Genomic DNA, 19,627 nt, shown 5'->3' with positions numbered 1-19,627 from the left:
AGACCGTTAGCATCTCGCTCAAAAATGACCAAAGAGTTTTGATATTTTTCCTACTTAAAACTTGACACTTCTGTAGTTACATCGTGTACTAAGTCCGATGGAAAATGAAAAGTTGCGATTTTCTAGGCCGATATAATATCATTGCGCCTGCTGCACACATGGTACAGCAGCAAAGTTCCTTGATTATTACGCCAGAATGAGAGTATAGTTCCTAGCCATATAGAAAATCGCAACTTTTCATTTTCCGTTGCTCTTAGTACACAATGTAACTACAGAAGATTCAAGTTTTAAATAGGAAAAATATCGAAACTCTTTGGTCATTTTTGAGCGAGATGCTAACGGTCTAATCAGATTCAATGAACTATGCTAAGCTATGCTAAAAGTGGTACCGCCAGACCCAGAGATCGGCTGAATGGATTCGAAAACGGTAAAACTCAACTGTTTAACTCTAGAAGAGTTGGAAAATGAGCCTATTGGTCATTTTTGAGCGAGATGCTAACGGTCTAATCAATCAGGGTTATAAGCTCTTTGGTGCAAGTGAGTGCCTTTTTGTACATTTAAAGGTGTTCTAAGCGATCCTGGGTGGAGTAACTTCCTGTTGACGTTTGAAGTGTTGTCAAACAAAACAGAGGCTAGCTAGACCCTCCCCCCATCCTCCCCCTCCCCTCCGTGCTTCCTGAAACGGTGTTAAGGACAAAACACACTAAGCTAACGCTGACGAACTAGTGGAGACGAAAGCAGACTGCGGGGTTGGTTCACGTCGGCAGCGACTGTGTCCAAAGTTGCCCTGACACACCAAACCAACGCTAAACAGGCGACGGCCAAGTAGCACGTCCGTTCTGTGCCTGCGTGAGATGAAATGCCTTTCCGAACCAGCAGGCAGCAGTAGCTGAATAGCCTATCAGAATGATCAGGGTAGCGTTTCCCAAAAGCATCGTTAGCCTAAGTTGATCGTAGCTCCATTGCCACCAATGGAGCTAAGATCAACTTAGGCTTACGATGCTTTTGGGAAACGCAGCCCAGATGGCCTGACGGACCGACGAGCTTCAACGCCGATTCAACATTTCGAATCAGCCGAAAAAAAACAGACGAGGACCAACTTCAGAACACACTGAGAAAACTTAGTCGGCCGACGAACAAAAACTGCCAGACGGCCGACCGTCGGCTTGGTGTTTTCCTGCCTTTATGAAATTTTCGGTGTCTGAGATTTTCGGTGACACTGGGCGGAGCTTACATGAATATTCACAAAATTCCTGTTTTGTGTTAAAGCGCCACTGAAAATTTTAGTGGATTGTCCTTCCTTGGATCACAGAACTGTTTTCGGTAACGTGATTGTGTTTCTGCGTCGAATTAAGTTAAGATTATTTTTTATAAATACTTATGTATGCTCAATAGTTTGTAGGTTACATTGTGTCGTGAAGTGAGATATAATTAATTACAGCCACAATGAGCCAACAGCCATCAAGTTTGTTTGTAACAGTTTTGATTTTATTTTAGTTCGTTAGATAAGACAACTTGTATAAATTTATCTGTGGTTGCATAATAAAAGTTTCAGTTGTGATTATTTTGTCATTCCCTATTGCTTTCTCAGTTGATAGGCTGCATAACTTTAACCAGACATTATTATTTTCAAACACAATTAGGGTTAGGTTTGTTTTGTTTATGTTTTTGACATGTATGAATTAATACATGTAAACCTTCTTTATCTTTTTCTGCAAAACACACAATGCTCTATATGAATAGAAACATGATGAAACAGTGATATTAGCTTCCCTGCAGCACATTCATAAGGTTTTAGTTTAATTTAGTTTAGTTTGGTTTAATCTGCAAGCTTTCCACAACAATTAAAATGTTAAAATTGAATTACAAGTGGTTAAGTTGATCAGCTACAAAACAAAAAGTTACTAATGTGGGTTTTATTTAGAACTATATGCATGGTTACTTCCTGGTTGATCGTTAAGCCAACTCGGGCATTTCCGGTGAACTGTTAGCGGTTCATTCTGTAGTCGTTGTACATCGACACAAAACCATCAATGGTTGACTTTTTAATGTTGTATTCATATTTTAATGCAGTTAACACATTTACCTAATTTGCCAATAAACCAGTTGTATTGATCGCAATAAAGACGAAGCTATTCAGACCGTTTAAAAACGCTGTGTCTGTAGACAAACACATTTTTTCCTTAGCACTTCAAATGTTATTTTTAATGTGGTGACCACAAACATTACTTGTTCATCCTTCTGAGATTGTCCCCATAGTAAAACCGAACGTTTAAAAATGTAGAAAATTCATCATTGATAGAAAACACTTATTTAAAAATAAAAAATACAATATTACCACTTTAACCAGCAGGTGGCGGCAAAGTAGCATGTATTTGCGCATTTGTGATCCACTTCCTCTAATCGTTTTTCACTTCGTTTTTGACTAAATATTAAATATTAATTATAAAATAACTAGGTTTACAAATACATTTTGTCAATGTGAAGTATGAAACACTTACAAAATCTTAAGAAAAACAATAACTTTTATAGTGAATTAATTAAACAGAAAGTGAGTGCCTTGTAATCACAGCAGCTGTCAGTCAATGCAGCGCAAGATCTATGATTTCAGCACACTTATAAAAACACACATTTTATTCAATGAATCTAACTAAAGTGCACAATAAATATTTAATTTTTGAAGCTTTTTTTTCACATAGAAGTGTGAAAACTGATGGTCGAATTGAATTTAGCCGAGGAGGAACACTGAGGTAGGCCCTATGTCTTTATTTATTTATTTTTTCTGCGTGTTACCTTTGAATAACTAAATTAATGCTATGCCTGTCTATAATCTGATAATAAACTAAGTATTACACTACTGATGCTCAACACACCAGCAGATGACCTCTCACCGGAAGTTTTCGAGCTTGCGGAAGTTCTAAAGAACGCTCCGGGCAAAAGTATGAAGAATATTATTGTTATGTGGATAATCAACATATACTCACTGCTTTGATTGTTCTGTCATTTCTTAATTGCTTGCTCATTTGGTAAATAATTTTAAAGAGACTTTATTAAATTCTAAAGTGAAGTGTTTTTTTTTTTTTTTTTTCATATTATTAGGAAATATTCTGAATCTTTTTTTCCCACAAAATGATGCATTTCATTGACAAAACATTTTAATGTGGAAAAAACATGAAGCGCTGTGAATCAGGATTCAGTTTAACACAGATGTAGTAATTTGCATATCTGTAATATCAAAGATGAAATAATGAGAGTAGTTTTATTTTGAATAAAAAAGAGCAAATGATTCTTTTATTAACAAATGAGAAGAAGTCACGACATATAATATGACATATTTAATTAGCAAAAAAACACTTGTATTTATACACACTTTACACAGGATCTTGGGATCCCAGACAAATGAAAGTTTGGTCTGCTCATGCAATCTCAGTGAGATACCAGCCTTTGCTGCTGACACATTCAATCTGAAATATATAATAAAATGACATTACTACAAACCTGTATTGTTAAAATTTTTAATACACTGTCATGTTCAAAACAAAGTGAAAAATAAGAGTGTCTGCTTTTTCTGGTGTACAAGGATATTTATTGGCAAAAGTCATATTTGGGAATGAATCAAGGATATTGGCTATAGATATTATATTATTTATCAAATGCATAATTCATCATGGCCTATTTGGGTAATCATTAAACTATATTTAAACTACATTAACATGTTTTAATGCATGTGTGCAATTTTTGAAACATACAATATTACATTACATATTCAAGTCTACCCAGATTAGAAATGCTTCTGCAAACTAGGAAAGTTCACTGCTGCCTTCAACACAGGAGTTCACAATTATTATTATGCAACCATACATTTCCTCAAACTTTTAAAACCATATGCTGGTAATACAGAAACAACAAAAATAGGCTACTTAAAACGCTATTGGCTCGTTTAGCGAATCCTAACGACACCTCTGGCGAATCATTGGCTGTGTTCATATCAAACACAGCTCACACGTGACACGACATATATGTATATATATGAAAGATTGTGCATTAGTAACAGTTAGAATATAAGCTTGACTTCGTTTAACGCTGAAACATAGGCTAATTACCTTGTAAGCCGAAGTAAGCGTGCACTAACATTTGCAGAGTCGCTTTAACACAAAACAGGAAATATATATTCATGTATGCTCCGCCCAATGTCACCGAAAATCTCAGACACCGAATATTTCAGAACACAAGTCATGAACGCGCATTTAAAATCATTCTTGTCAGTTATTGGCTGGAGCATGTTTATTATGTTTCGTGGTCCAGGCTGCACCAGTTTGTTTTTATTGCCTTTTTTGGAGCTTGTGGCGACTACAGAGAGCGCGTTTTTTACAGTGTGTTCAGGGGACAGGCAGCTATCGGATAGTGAGGAGATGTTTGCTGTATGTGACAAAAAATGTTTTGGCCTAAAAACGCGTGACATCGCTTAGAGCACCTTTAATACCAAGGATGCATTATTTAATTAAAAATACAGTAAAACCGTTATATTGTAAAATATTATTATATTTTAAAATAACCCTTTTCTTTTAAAATAGATACTTTAAAACGTAATACGCCACTAGATGGCGATAAACGAGTGTCTTTTGAGTTATTTACAGTTTTATTTTTTTGAAATTGCTTAACATTTCTGAAACTTTGGCTCCTTTTCTATAAACTCTACACTCAAAGACACAAAATACACACACATGTCACACATAATAATAATAATATTCGTAATAATAATTATAATAAATTTGTGAAACATTGTTACAATTTAAAATAAACTTTTTATTTATAAAATAAAACTTAATTTATACCTGTGATGGCAAAACTTGTAAAACAATTACGCCACTAGATGGCGATAAACGAGTGTCTTTTGAGTGTTATTTACAGTTTTATTTTTTAAATTGCTTAACATTTCTGAAACTATGGCTCCTTTTCTATAAACTAGCCACAAAATACACACAAAACATGTCACACATAATAATAATAAAATAGTGAAATATTATTACAATTTAAAATAGCTGTTTTTTATGTGAATATTTTAAAATGTCATTTATTCCTGATCAAAGCTGTATTTTCAGCATCATTACTCCAGTCTTCAGTGTCACATGATCCTTCAGAAATCATTCTATGATGATTTCCTGCTCAAGAAACATTTTTTATTATTATCAATGTTGAAAACAGCTTCAGATTTTTGTGGAAACCTTGATACATTTTATTTTTCAGGATTCTTAGATTAGTAGAAATGTCAGTATTTATTTTACATGCTTAAATAGATGTTTTTTTCTTCAGGGCCTGAAATACAAGTCTGACACTGGGAGAAAACAACTCTCTTAAATGCTTCATATTGAGGGGAATTATTCACTCTCTCTGACTACATATCGCTCCGGGCCCCTTACCTTTCCAGATAAGTTCAGACAGGGATTGGTGGGCCATGCTGCTCATTGTTATTGGTCATATTCAACATAACTTGTACGTTCTCCCCCTTGATTTAGCGATCATTGGCATTATGCTGATGGCTTTATTTACAGAACCTTCCGTTCTGAGTGTTGTGAGAGTCTCAGTCAAGCATTTTGCTGTGATTTCAGTGCCTCGGTTGTTCTGAAAGGAGAGTTTCCTGGTGTCTGAGCCTTTTGCAAGAGGAGGGTGGATATCATATGTGACTGTAAATCATGGTGATGTAAACCTAGCTTTGTCAGTACACCTCGGTGTAACGCAGAGGCGTTCTTTGTCACGTGTCACGCACCCTCCCCCGCAGACAGGCTTTTGTGCTCTTCCGGGAGGAAAGCGGCCCTGCTCTTTGGCCCCTGGGAGTTTCGGCTCTGTCTGCGGGGGAGGGTGCGTGCCACGTGACAAAGAGCGTCTCTGCGTCACACGGAGACGTCCAATCACAGCTAGTAGAAACTGGCTTTCTGGCTTCTTTTGCATATGGTCTACAGCTCAGAAAATACTACGGTAAACCCACACAAAACTTCTGGTTTGAAAATACCCTGGTTTTTAAAGGTTTACAGGTCTTTATCACCATGATTTGCAGTCACATTTGATACAAGTGAGTAGAATAAGTGGTTTATTCACTTACCATCACTGAAATACATACCTGGGGGTCCTGGGGATAAATAACACTGCTCCAATCTCTCAGTTCGTGCTTGCTTCGGCAGCACATATACTAAAATTGGAACGATACAGAGAAGATTAGCATGGCCCCTGCGCAAGGATGACACGCAAATTCGTGAAGCGTTCCTTATAGATTTTTTGTGTTATTATTTATGATTTTACTGTAATTTTTCATATTTTATACTGTACAGAATGAAAAAGCCCTGTTTTTTGAGGGTGCAGTACGCCGCGCGCCCGCCAGAGTGCAGCATTGCACTGCAGCAGCCTCGCGCTAGAGCGCGCCTCACTGGATCAAGTCACATCTTTAACTCGGGTTTAAACAAATAACCGGGACAGTAACATTTTGTTTCCAGGCAAAAAAAATGTTGTAAGTATTCCCATTTGTTGCTTTTACCATCCTAATGTTTCCTCGGACGATTTAATCTGCCGTATTTTAATCTGCCAGCTGTTAATGTGGCGGCAGCGCTAATGATAACTCTGAATCTTCGTTCCCTTCGACTCAAACCAGCAGAAATCGACACGAATTTAATCAAATATGATTAATTAGAATACATATTAATGTATAAAATAATTGGAATTCACTTACCATCCATATAGTGAGAAAGATTTGCGTCGTTTTCCTTGGCTTGTGTTTTTTCGGTTGTACCTGAAAACGCAGAGCGAAAACGACAGTTAGAAACACTTAATGTGTATTTTAATATCCACCCACTAACGTTACAAACAAAACATAACAAACGGTGTTATTAAATGAGTGTTATCGCATGATGATCTTGCTGGACAAACGCTCTTCGCTGCATTCAAGACTAAAACTTTTCTAATTTCGAACATCATCTGACAAATCAGATTATAAACAACAGACATCTTGAAAGTCAATGTTCAAAACAAAATTATGCTCGGTTGTCTAGCTTGTTTGTATTGCAAAACTAAACTGAAGTGGTTACAGTTACTAGATATCATATTAGTCATTCGTATTTATCTAAATGTATTTTCTGCTATTTTTAGAGAGTATTGTGAGTGAAAAGAAATCAAAAACACACGCAGGTTAATATTTCTAAAACTTCATTATTTAAAAATTGTAATTGATTTGAAATTGCCAGTGTTTTTAGCTTTTTTTTCTTCATTTGGATCAATTAAAATATATTTATGAACATTTTAATATAGACGCTGCCCTCCAAAAGTTTGGATACGCCCCTGGCAAAGTGTGGTTTTGGACAATATCAGCATAAATCCTTATTTTTTTTTTTGGTGCAAATACATTACAGTAACTTGACATTATCTTTGAAGACCAGCAATAATAATTTTCATTTTGATTACATAATAATGGCAATATATACATGTCAAAGTCAGACATGCCCCTTTGTCAGCTGTGATGCCTGGTTACTGGTTTAAAGTTGCCCCAGGTTTGTAAAAGATTTTTGGGTCAGCACACCTTAATAGCTTCAACAATTGATTGCCAATTAAGTTTAGATACAATGAACCAATCAGAACCCAGTTTAGGTCAGATAAGTTGCTAATGGTGGATATTTTGATGAATCGAAAATTTTATTTTTTTCTATGTATAAACTGTTTATGTAAAAAAATATGTTTTTGTAGTTTGTGTTGTCCCTTATCAGTGCAAAATTATCACAAATTAACAAGGATTCACGCCAATATTGTCCAAAACCCACTTTTCTAGGGCGTTTCCAAACTTTTGGAAGGCAGTGTACTTTTATTAAAAAGTAAAATCAATCTCATGTTTATATGTGGCAAATCGTTCCTGTGCAAAGGCCAAATTACAAACCATGCTAAAAATGTTAGTTTTAATAAATCTTTGTTAATTAAGTTTTAAATATAGATATTTTTCTTACAAAAAATCCATCTTTTCCTTTCAGAAAGCCTTTATTAATCCCCTGGATGCATTTTTTAGGCTTCAAAAACCCCCATTCACAACCATTATAAAACTATGAAGAGCCAGTATATTTTTAAATACATCTCCGATTGTGTTCATCAGAAAGAAAATAGTCATATACACCTAGATGGCTTGAGGGTGAGTAAAGCTTGGGCTAATTTAAATTTTTGGGTGACCTATATGATCCCTTTAAGCTTAAAGGTATATTATATTAAGCTGTTTTACCCTGGTCGTTCACACCTCTGAGTTTCAAAAAGTCTGAAAATGGGCGTGTAAAGCTCTGGAAAAGTGAGAGTGTAGAGGGGAGAGAACAACCAATGAAGCACAGACATACAACACACTCATTATACACAATAATGAACATTAATATATGAGCATGGAGAATATAACGACAAACTCCCAAGCCCAAGGGAGAAATGCGAAAGAATATTTAATAGGGCTAATAATAGGCTACTTTGATTACATTTACGAGCACTGCAGTCTCAAAATCTATCAGAATAATCATGTCGTCGTGTTCAGATAGGCTACACCACTGTATCAGTGTCCAGTTTGCACATATTATTCATTTGAAGAAGACTTGATGAAATATGTGTGCATAACTACACCGTGCTGGTTAATGTTTGGTGCAGGAGAATGTGTGAAATAAAAACTTTAAACACGCTATGTGTCACGTGGCTAGTGTTATTAAACTCATCGCGGAGCTCCGCGCTGAAATCGATCATATGCGCGCTCCGCGTGTATATCATAAAAACAATCGCATTTTTCATGTGTTCGTATTCAAACAACAGATCTGACCGCATCGCGCGCAAAATACAAACAACACACGTACTGAAGGAAACATACGGCTCGTGTGTTTGAACGCAGCTAGAGCGGGCAGAGGAGAATGAGCCGCACTTTTGGGACATTCGAATTTTCCGCTGTAATGCGATCTCACGAGAACATATTTTAAATTTGTGCTGCTAAATTACAGCAAAACAATCCACATGCACACAAACCTCTGCTCTGGTCGCGTCGCAGGAAAACACATTGTGTTGTAGCACTGAGGAAACGAACACCACCGACATGTCTCTGAATGGCGAGAGAAGTGATGCTTCCTCATGCATAATCCCGCGATTATAATCGTATGCATAATACAGCGCAGCGCTGTTGCCAGATTGGAAATGTCCAATTATCGTACCAGAAGCTCAAAATGATCGTATTTGGAAGGAAATTACCGTACACGACTTTTTAAGTATAGGTAAATGAACTAAATTAATAACTAATGATTTTTACAACGGAAAGAATCAATACTGAACTAACTTAAAGTGCATGTTTAAATTTTTTTTTCGAGATTAATATATAACCTTGTACAAAAATACCATATAAAAAGGTACTGCAGGGTTTAAAAATGTTTTGCGAGACATAAGGGCATTAATTTAGTAGATAAAGTGACGGTCTCTGTAAAAACCGCTTTTTTTCAGCGTCGCGTCATTTTACGTCACTACAGGGAGATGTTCGCAGAGCTCTGTGTTGATTCAGTGCAGAATATATTGGTATTTAGCAACAGCGGCCGTGAATCAGTGTGTTTTCGGTAGTTTTTGTATTATATTTATCATCGTAATGGTAAATTATTGTGTATGTGGAGGTTGCACAAACTTCAGCCTGTCAGGACATCGAGTCCAGAGGTTTGATAACAAGAAAAACTACGCTGCTATCTTCTGTGCCGAGTTTTGTTTTGTGCAGGTGAAGAGACTGGACTTCACTTCTGCATGTGCTTCGAAAAACGCGTTCATTTTAGACTGGATGATTATCATCCTGGCGATATGATGGGAGTTCAACATTGTAATACTTCTGTAAATGATTATAATGAATAAACTTACACACGCGATGCTTCTTCACCGTTTTTACTTGAATCAGTTTCAACACTGATGAATACAAATTATGTACACATGCATACAGTCTCACACTTACACAAAACAGTTTTTGAATGATGTGCTGGTAATGTAAATACTCCAATTTCATGCATGCCATGTATGTAAACTTATACATAAGTTCACACAACTACATAATCACGGCGTCATATACATCCTCACACTATCAGTGAATGGGCACAGAATAAACTCATAACACAGAATTAATGAATAAAGGATAACATGAAATACATACAGTAAGTTAACACTATATCTTTGGCCGCCGGTGGGAGACATGATCATGGATCCGTCAGAGATGCAGCTCGATGAAGACTTACGGTGCACATTTTAAGTTTTGTGTTTGATTATTACATTTGCTAACTACCAAATCAGTCGTGATGATGTGGGAAGCATAGGAAATATCCTTATAATTTGTGAACCCCCCCCCCCCTTTAAAAGAAACTACAGATGTTTTGTTTTGTTAAATTGTTATTTTATTTAATTTAATGTTCTTTTATTTACAATTGTTTATTTACTTTCATTTTGGAGATGGTTAAAAATGCATAGCATTATCAGGCGCCGACTGGGCAGCAAAAGGAGGAGTTGCTGGGGCCCGAGGGTTGTTGCCGGGTCCTAGAGGGAAGAAGAAAAAAAGATAATGATGATGCACGATGATGTGCGCGCTGTTAAGTTTTGTTTATTTCTGCTTTAATAAATACCACTTGATTTCCATTTCATCACGCTTGTCTACAGCTTTGTATACTAAGTGTGCAACAAATATTGGCGAGCCAGCCAGGAGAGATCGCGGAACAACAGCCGAAGCGGCGCGAGGAAAACAGGCGGAGCTAAAGCGCGAGCGAGAGACGCGATCGGAAGACGCGATCGGAAAAAAATCATGGATCTAGAACAGATGCAGGACAAAATTGCAGAGAGTCTAGTCCGGCTGGATTTAGACCAACTGAGAGAGGTATGCTTCTTCATGAAGATTCCTGTAGATGAAGGAAGAAAGAGACATGCATTAATAAGACTGATGAGTGAGGCTCTGGAAAAAAGTGTTGAAGAGGAGGAGGAAGATGTAGCACAGCAATATCTCACAGAGTTGTTAGCCTTGTGCAGTCATCTGAAAAACAAAGATAGGGATACTCAAACAGTGGAAGAGAGTGTGGAGGGTGGCATGACTGAACTACAGTGCTTGCAAAAGCAATACTCAGAACTGCAGATTAACTTTCAATCAGCTACTAAGCTTTTGGAAAATGAAATGAAACGTCTGAGTGATAAAGTGAGTAAAAAAGAAACAGTCAGTCACAGCCACAACAAAATGTCTTCCTTGAGCAAAGAGTACCAATACAACCACCAGAAGTGACAATACGTCGTGAGTTCAGAATTTGTGGCCAGATTGGTGAGAGAGGGCAAAAAGATAAATTATCATACACAAATCTCATGCATCAAATCAATGTGGGCCTCAAAAAGGGACACAGTGAAACTGAAATCATAGAGGCAGTAGTGAAAGCAATTAGCCCTGGCTTGAGTTTGAGAGATATGCTGGAAATCAAAAGTGGGTTGACTCTCTCACAACTAAAGACAATTTTGAGAGGCCACTTTAAAGAAGATAGCTCAACTGATCTGTACCACCGATTAATTAATATCACCCAAGATGTTCGGGAATCTCCTCAGAATTTTCTGTTCAGAGCAATTGAGCTGAAGGAAAGGCTGCTTGTGGCTGCGAGAGAAGTTGATTCAGATGAGCAATACAGCCCAGAGCTAATACAGAGGAAATTTTTGAGATCGCTGAGTACTGGATTACTAAGCGACCACATCAAATTCCAGCTGAAGAGTAGTCTGGATGATCAAAATGTTCCAGATGAAATTCTGATTGACAAGATGAACGAAGCAGCAAGTTTTGAATGGGAGAGACAACAAAAATTAAGAAGAAACACAAGTAGTAAAGGGGTGAAAGTAAATGAAATGCAAATGGAAGCTGGTGCTTCATCACATGACACATCAGTAGGGGCTGCATGTGTGGTAGACAAACCGGTACCAGCTAAAACAAATGTTAAATGTCAGAAAACTGTTGCAACACACCGAGATGCTGAGTGGATAGAAATAGTTAGGGAGCTGAGAGAGGAGATGGCTGAATTAAGGAGGACAGTACAAAGTGTATCACAACCTTTTCGTATGCCCCCCGCAATGCAAAGAAGGAGTGCACAGCCTGCCAGGAAAGTAACACAGGTGAACCATGTGACCACTGCTTCAAATGTGGCCAGCAGGGTCATTATTCCAAGGGATGCCGGACGGCCAGAAAATCAGGGGGAAAAGTCAGTATTGCCAGTAACACAATAACTCACCTCTCCACCGAAGACTCTGAGCTAATGGAATCCAGTGAGAAATTTACGGAAGAGCAGCTAAGTGTAGTAACTGGGCGAGGTTCTACTTACATCAGCCACATCTCACCCAAACACCACTCAGAGCTGTTGAGCCTCATTGGAAAAAGATGTACGGTGAGTTGTTATATTGAAGACGTGGCAACCCAAGCATTATGGGACACTGGGTCTCAAATCTGCCTCCTGAATGAGAGGTGGAGGGCCGAACATATTCCCCACATAAAAGTGCAAAGCCTAGAAGAAATCCTGGGGCCCGGCACACTTGTGGGTAAAGCAGTCAACCAGACAGCCATCCCGTTCTTAGGCTGGGTTGAAGTAAGATTCCAGCTAGGCACAGAAACCATAGTCCCGTTAGAGCTCAAGGCCCCCATGCTAGTCACTGCAGAGGCTAATGTAGCAGAAGAACCCATAATCGGCTATAATGTCATCGAGGTGCTGTTGAAAAAGGGATCTGAGCAACCACCCCAAACCACAATACAAGCTGTGAGTGCTGCTTTCTCCATCAACAGTAAACGTGCTGAGAAGCTGACCAAATTAATCCAAATGAGTGACCCTCAGAGCAGTGATGGAGTAGTGAGGTTGGGGCGTCAAAAGGTTGCCATTCCACCAGGCTTGACCAAAGTTATTAAATGTGGTGTGAGGACCTCTTCTTTCCCTTACCAGCAGGAGGCTCTTTTCATTCCTAATGAAAGTCCCTCTTGGCCAGATACCCTGGAGGTTGGGGAAACAGTTGTTAGCCTTCAAAAAGGAACATGGTCACGAATATCCATCCCTGTAACAAACAGAACAGAAAAGGATATCATTCTGACACCCCGAACTGTTTTTGGTCAGGTTCAGCGGGTTAAAGCCATTTACCCATTAGAAGCAAGGCCGGTGGAGAAAACGGCAAAAATTGAGGCTGAATCTGAGGTTAGTCCCAACCTCCAGCACATAGCCAGGACTGATTCAAAGGCTGGGGAGCAGACAGAAGGAGAGAAGAGGGAACTATGGGACCCCCCTGTGTTACTTACCCATTTAACTCCAGCCCGGCAGCTGAAAGTGAAAAAAATGTTAAGAGAAGAAAGTGGGGCATTCTCCAAAGATGAATATGATGTGGGATGCATACCAACACTGCAGCTACGCATTAGGTTGTCTGATCACACCCCAGTCCGACGAACATACACTTCTGTACCAAAGCCCTTACACAAGGAGGTGAAGGAGTATTTGGAGGACTTGTTAAACCAGGGTTGGATACGGAAATCAAAATCCAACTACTCTTCACCTATAGTGTGTGTGCGAAAAAAGGACGGGACGTTGCGTCTCTGTTGTGACTATCGAGAGCTAAACCAAAAGTCCATCCCCGACAGACACCCCATCCCGCGCATACAAGATATGCTCAACAGTTTGCAAGGCAGTGCTTGGTTCTCTGTACTAGATCAAGGCAAGGCATACCACCAGGGTTTCCTGGAAGAAAGCAGTCAACCCCTCACTGCATTTATTACACCCTGGGGTCTGTATGAATGGGTGAGGATACCATTCGGTCTGTCTTCAGCTCCTTCAGAGTTCCAGAGAAGCATGGAGGAGTGTCTCTCAGGGTTACGAGATGATGTTTGCCTTCCGTATCTGGATGACAATTTAGTGCATAGCAGAACTTTTGATGATCATCTTCTGGATATTCGTAAGGTGTTACAACGGTATCAGCAGCACGGGGTAAAGTTAACAGCGAAAAAATGTGAACTGTTCAAAAACAAGGTGAGGTTTCTTGGGAAAATGGTCTCAAAAGAGGGCCACACCATGGATCCGGCCGAAACTGCACCTGTGCTAGCATTAAAAGAAAAGAGGCCAGCCACAGTCGGAGAGCTGAGAAAAGTGCTGGGGTTTATTTCATATTACAGGCCCTACATTCCCAATTTCTCAACCATAGCAAAGCCATTATATAACCTGCTGTCCCCAGAGAAGCTAATGGAAGAAGGAGCTGTAAAGTTGAAAACAAAGCAAAAGGCTGCAAAGAACGGCAAGAAGCAAAATCAACTTCCCTCTTACCATCCAATCATATGGACTGACAAACACCAATCTGTACTCTGCCAACTCATTGATTACCTCTCTAGCCCGCCAGTCCTTGGGTATCCTGACTTTGATGCTGCATTCGTTCTTCATTGTGACGCTTCACAGGACGGGCTGGGGGCCATCCTCTATCAGAGACAGGAAGGGAGGTTAGTAGCCATAGCTTACGGCTCAAGAACTCTTTCAGCTGCCGAAAAGAATTACCATCTTCATTCTGGCAAATTAGAGTTTTTAGCTATGAAATGGGCAATCTGTGAGAGGTTCAGGGATTACCTATATTATGCCCCTTCATTTGTAGTATATACTGACAATAACCCCCTGACTTATGTCCTCACCACGGCCAAGTTAAATGCCATAACACACAGGTGGATAGCTGAGTTAGCAGATTTCCGGTTCACAATAAAATACAGACCTGGAAAAACGAATGCAGATGCGGACGGGCTGTCCAGGATGCCCCTGGACATGGAGAAGTATATGCAGACCTGCACCCAGGAAGCTTCAGCGGAGGTAATTTCCAGTGTGGTGGAAGCATTATCTGTAAAGAGGGATGAGGGAGAGCCATGGTTGTGTCCAGCAGTCATTGCAACAGCGCTCGCAGATGAGGAACATGAACAACATGCATTACCTGCATCACCTGTGACACGAGTATCCAGTGAAGCCTTGAAAAAAGCTCAGGAAGGGGACCTGATGATCTTGAAAATCTTGCAGTATCTCAAGGAAAATCAGTGGCCTAAGGTGAAGAACAGTGATGAGACAACCAAGGCATTCATGAGGGAGAGAAGCAAACTGTATCAGGATGAGAATGGTGTCTTATATCGAAAGACTGTTACGCGCTCACAGCTGGTACTGCCTAAAAGCTTACATAAATTAGTCCTTCAACAGCTACACCAAGAAATGGGCCATTTGGGCGTGGAGCGGACACTGCACTTAATCAGGGAACGGTTTTATTGGCCACACATGCAGCGAGATGTGGAGCAGCACATCACTAAAAAGTGCTGTTGCCTGAAAAATAAGAGGCCCAACAAGCCTACAAGAGCTCCACTGACCAACATTGTGAGTACATACCCCCTTGAGATTGTGTCCATTGATTTCCTGCACTTAGAGAGATGTAAGGGAGGCTATGAGTATATACTGGTCGTGATGGACCATTTTACCCGGTTCGCACAGGCTTATGCTTGTACCAACAAAGCCGCTAAAACTGCAGCCGAGAAAATCTTTGGAGATTTTGTCCTTAAGTTCGGGTTTCCAGCTAGGCTCCATCACGACCAGGGCAAAGAATTCGAAAATCAGCTGTTTGCTAAGCTCCAGCAGTACTGTGGTATTCACGGTTCACGCACCACCCCATACCATCCGCAGGGGAATGGTCAGGTCGAAAGGTTTAATAGAACCCTCCTGGCCATGTTGAGCACTTTAACAGTTGAGGAAAAAGCTGACTGGAAAAGTTCCCTTGCGAAGGTGGTACATGCGTATAACTGTACACGCCATGAATCCACAGGCTTTTCACCATACTATCTCCTCTTTGGCCGTCACCCCAAACTTCCAATTGATCTCATGTTTGGTCTGAGCCCCAAAGATACAAGTACTTCCCCTCAGGAGTATGCAACCAAATGGAAAGAGAGAATGGAGGAGGCTTACCAATTGGCGTCCAAGAGGGCTCGCAAGAGTGGGGACAGAGGGAAGGAGAGGTATGACAGGAAGGTGCACGGCGCAGAATTGGATCCAGGATGCAGAGTCCTTGTCCGAAATCTCACCGAGAAAGGTGGCCCCGGCAAACTCAGATCTTTCTGGGAGCAGAAAGTTCACATAGTGACTCAAAGGAAATATCCAGACAGCCCAGTGTATGAAGTGAGACCAGAAAATGGCCAGGGGCGAACGAGAGTGCTTCACAGGAATTTGCTGCTACCATGTGACTTTCTGCCTGTGGAAGAACTAGATACATCAGGGAAGAAGAAAAGGCAGGAAAAGAAAAGGGCTCACAAAAACACAACCAGTAACAGAATTGAACCTACCAGTTCGGAGGATGAAGATGAATGGGAATACATTGACGGAGTTCAGCTGGAATCAGCTGATGAGCCTGTTAGAAGCATTCTCAGACCAGAAGCAGAGAAGTTCCAGCCACGGAATGAGATAATGGACCCAAAACAGTATGATGGAGATAGGGAACAGTTCCAGATGACATTGGATGAGGAAACAATGGAGGAGCAACCTGCAAATGAAGAAGAGACACTACAGGAGGACACTGTACACACTGCACGGATTGAAGAAGAAGGGCAGCTGAAACTCACTTTGGAGCAAGAAGAAGAAAAAAGAAATGCAACAGATGAAAAGCTTACCAGTGACGAGACTCAGGATGAGCACGATCAGCAGCGAAAGTATCCTTTGAGAATTAGAAAAAGCACAAAGACGTTTACGTATGATATCCTAGGCCAGCCTACATTCACTTAAGGTTAGAAGGTAATATCTAGTCATTGAAACTAGAAAATGTGTTTATAGGAGTGTTTAAGATGTTGCATTAATTAGTTTTGTTAGAAACTGAAGTGTTATGAAATGTTCAGATATTTGTAGTTCTATTATAGTATTCCAGTTTGTTGATGCAATTTAGTTTCTTCAGGTGGACACAAGCTCAAGATGACACTGCAGACGGAAGAAGGAAATAGTATGAACTCTGGCAGTATGTGCTTGAATATTGCGAGTGATAAGGGAAAGTCCACAATAGTTGTATCCATTTGGGTGTTTTTCTTGAGGGGGATGAATGCTCAGGTCAAAAGGTTAAACCTATTTTCAGTATGAGTATTTTACCTGTGAGTATTCCAGAGTGAGTGGTGGGTTATCATAGTGCACGATGATACCTGCCACACCCAGGTTACGTTGAATGGGGTTAGACGTGATGTGACGGAACTGAAATGTATCAGGAGGCAGTACTCAAATTGAGCCCCGGACCTGTTTATTTCATTCATTAGAGATGTCAAGGACATGGCCTGCTAAATGTAAAGTAATGTATAGTAATGTCGGGGCGACATTTAATTTTTGAGGGGAGAGTGTGGGAAGCATAGGAAATATCCTTATAATTTGTGAACCCCCCCCCCCCTTTAAAAGAAACTACAGATGTTTTGTTTTGTTAAATTGTTATTTTATTTAATTTAATGTTCTTTTATTTACAATTGTTTATTTACTTTCATTTTGGAGATGGTTAAAAATGCATAGCATTATCAGGCGCCGACTGGGCAGCAAAAGGAGGAGTTGCTGGGGCCCGAGGGTTGTTGCCGGGTCCTAGAGGGAAGAAGAAAAAAAGATAATGATGATGCACGATGATGTGCGCGCTGTTAAGTTTTGTTTATTTCTGCTTTAATAAATACCACTTGATTTCCATTTCATCACGCTTGTCTACAGCTTTGTATACTAAGTGTGCAACAATGAGAAACTGCTATATCACGTAACGTAAATATGGACGGATATTAACGCGTGTGACATACGCTTGATCAAAGTTTATTCGTTTGTTATTAGTAGGGTGACCAGATTTCTCATGGTGGAATACGGGACGAGTGCGCAATATGACCATGATATAAGAAATTTTATTTCACTATATTATATATATATATATATATATATATATATATATATATATATATATATATATATACACTGCCCTCCAAGAGTTTGAAAACACCCCTGGAAAAGTCTGGTTTTGGACGATATCAGCATAAATCCTTATAATTTTTTGGTGCAAATACATTACAGTAACTTGACATTATCCAGCAATAATAATTTTCATGTGTTCATTTCATTTCATTACATAATAATGGCAGTATATACATGTCAAAGTCAGACATGCCCCTTTGCCAGCTGTGATGCTGGTTACTGGTTTAAACTTGGCCCAGGTTTGTAAAAGATTTTTGGGTCAGCACACCTTAATAGCTTCAACAATTGATTGCCAATTAAGTTTAGAATACAATGAAATAATTAGAACCCAGTTTAGGTCAGATAGCTGCTAATGCTGGATATTTTGATGAATCAAAAATTTAATTTTTTTTTCTATGTATAAACTGTTTATGTAATAAAATGTGTTTTTATAATTTGTGTTGCCCCTTACCAGTGCAAAATTATCACAAATTAAAAAGGATTCATGCCAATATTGTCCAAAACCCCACTTTTCTAGGGCGTTTCCAAACTTTTGGAGGGCAGTGTAGATATAAATATTTGTTATATATTGTTATATAAAAAGAAATTTACAAACAAGTTACAAACAATACAACAAATACGACAGAGATTAAACTTGTTTTTTCACATTTGAATATACTGACAAATATTTAATTAGGCTACTGTCCCTTTAAGACCGAATCCATGGATGTAATATAGGCTACTGACACATTTCCTGTTTTTACCCACCTGTTTACGTCCACTTAACCGACTGTATTTACATGAGATACTCCACACAATGGACATTTTGAAAAACTATGTGTGCATTTGACCATTCAGGCGCGAGGAGAACTGATCGCGCGAAAGAGAGAGAGAGAGAGTGCGTGAGAGAGAGGCTTCTGGTCTGTGTTATTCAGCGTGATTCCGCCTATCCCGCCTTCACTAATCGATAACGAATTGTGATTGAATGGTAACTTTGTTCTATGACGAATTGATTAGGCTGTTCTTGTGTGACAGAACTCCATCACCCAGTTGAAAGATGAAATACGGGACAAAACATTATTTTTTTCTTAATAAGTCGGGACACTAAAAATAGAGCTGAAATACGGGACTGTCCCGGGAAAAACGGGACGTCTGGTCACCCTAGTTATTAGTCAGTTAGGCCCACTCCTAGATGACCAATAGCTTTGCTGTTGCCTGATTAATGATAATAATCTGTACAATATTGTGATCTGAGCACATGTCGTTAAGGTTATATCTATAAGCTAACACCGGTCTCTGTCCTGTTCACAACTGCTTCTCCTCACACAACAGCTCAATTTGTCTCTTTTGACCGTTATTCTGTCTAATTCTGGCCTGTCCCTGCTCTCTTGACCACATAGCAGGCTAATTGTATGGCTGTGATTAGTTATACGAGTATAAATAAGCATTTGCAATTTCCTTGCATTCCGAACTGTCATTGCGATCCATTGTTTTCCTATTCTTTATATTGATCGCGCTCCCTTCAGTGACGTCACGTCTGATTGGGCATTTTTCAGATGCGGAAGTAAAATTCTCTCACAAAAAACGACTCCAGAAGCCTATGTAGCGTATTTATGCGTGTTTTTTCAAGAAAATCTATTTCATACATTATTTTTCTACACATTGAATCACTA

The 19,627-nt window shown here is 39.3% G+C and overlaps 1 non-coding gene across 1 annotated transcript; it reads left to right on the top strand.

Annotated features, from left to right (window-relative positions):
- The first annotated feature begins 6,163 nt into the window (after positions 1–6,163).
- LOC137018231 (U6 spliceosomal RNA) lies at positions 6,164–6,270 on the top strand. The gene has a single exon (XR_010894859.1). It is a non-coding gene; the product is annotated as a U6 spliceosomal RNA (small nuclear RNA).
- Positions 6,271–19,627: the final 13,357 nt, after the last annotated feature.

The sequence above is a fragment of the Chanodichthys erythropterus genome, chromosome 3, assembly GCF_024489055.1.
Source record: "Chanodichthys erythropterus isolate Z2021 chromosome 3, ASM2448905v1, whole genome shotgun sequence".
NCBI lineage: Eukaryota > Metazoa > Chordata > Actinopteri > Cypriniformes > Xenocyprididae > Chanodichthys > Chanodichthys erythropterus.
Note: the sequence above shows the minus strand (reverse complement) of the source record. Positions and strands in the feature narration are given on the sequence as shown.